The sequence below is a fragment of the Meleagris gallopavo genome, unplaced genomic scaffold (genome assembly GCF_000146605.3).
Source record: "Meleagris gallopavo isolate NT-WF06-2002-E0010 breed Aviagen turkey brand Nicholas breeding stock unplaced genomic scaffold, Turkey_5.1 ChrUn_random_7180001882685, whole genome shotgun sequence".
Classification (NCBI taxonomy): domain Eukaryota; kingdom Metazoa; phylum Chordata; class Aves; order Galliformes; family Phasianidae; genus Meleagris; species Meleagris gallopavo.
Window position 1 is genome coordinate 2,921 of NW_011146796.1, and position 665 is coordinate 3,585.

The window sequence follows — 665 nt, forward strand, 5'->3', positions numbered from 1 at the left end:
GCCAAAGTCTTGGAGGTGCAGTGGGCGGAGCCTACGGGATGCTCTGCCCTCACATGGGGGGTCAGAGGGCTCCATTGGGGGTCCTTGGAGCTGGGGGGGGGCACCCCTAAGATGGGGGGTTCCCCACTTATTGCTGTCTTCAGGCACTGCAGGCTCTTCCCTTTGCCCAGGGGGGCCCTTGTAGAAGTTCAGCGGCTCCACGTTGAGGTCCTGGAGCTCTTTGGGTCTTCAGAGTGATTTTTGGAGTGGGGTCCCAGTGGTCCTGGCGGTCAATATGGAGTTCCCAGTGCTCTCTTTGTCGGGGGGGTCTGGGGTTCCATCGGGGGGTCCTGGAGCTCCATCAGAGGTTCCATTGGTGTGAGGGGGGGGATGCAGAGCACCCTGGGGGTCACGGCATCATTCTGGGGCTCCCCATGGGGGTCCTGGTGATCGCTTGGGGGGTCCCAGAGCTCCATGGAAGTGTGGGGGGGTGGGGTCCCCAAGGGCTCCATCATGAGGTCCTGGAGATTTGGGGGGTGGATCCTGGTGCTCTTTGAGTCCCGGTGCTCCTTTATGGGGTCTGCAGTTGGGGGTCCCAGTGCTCTTTGGTGGCTCACAGTGCTGTGGGGGGGTCCTGGGGGTCTACAGCAGATCCTGGAGCTCTCTGTGGGATTCACGGTGCCACT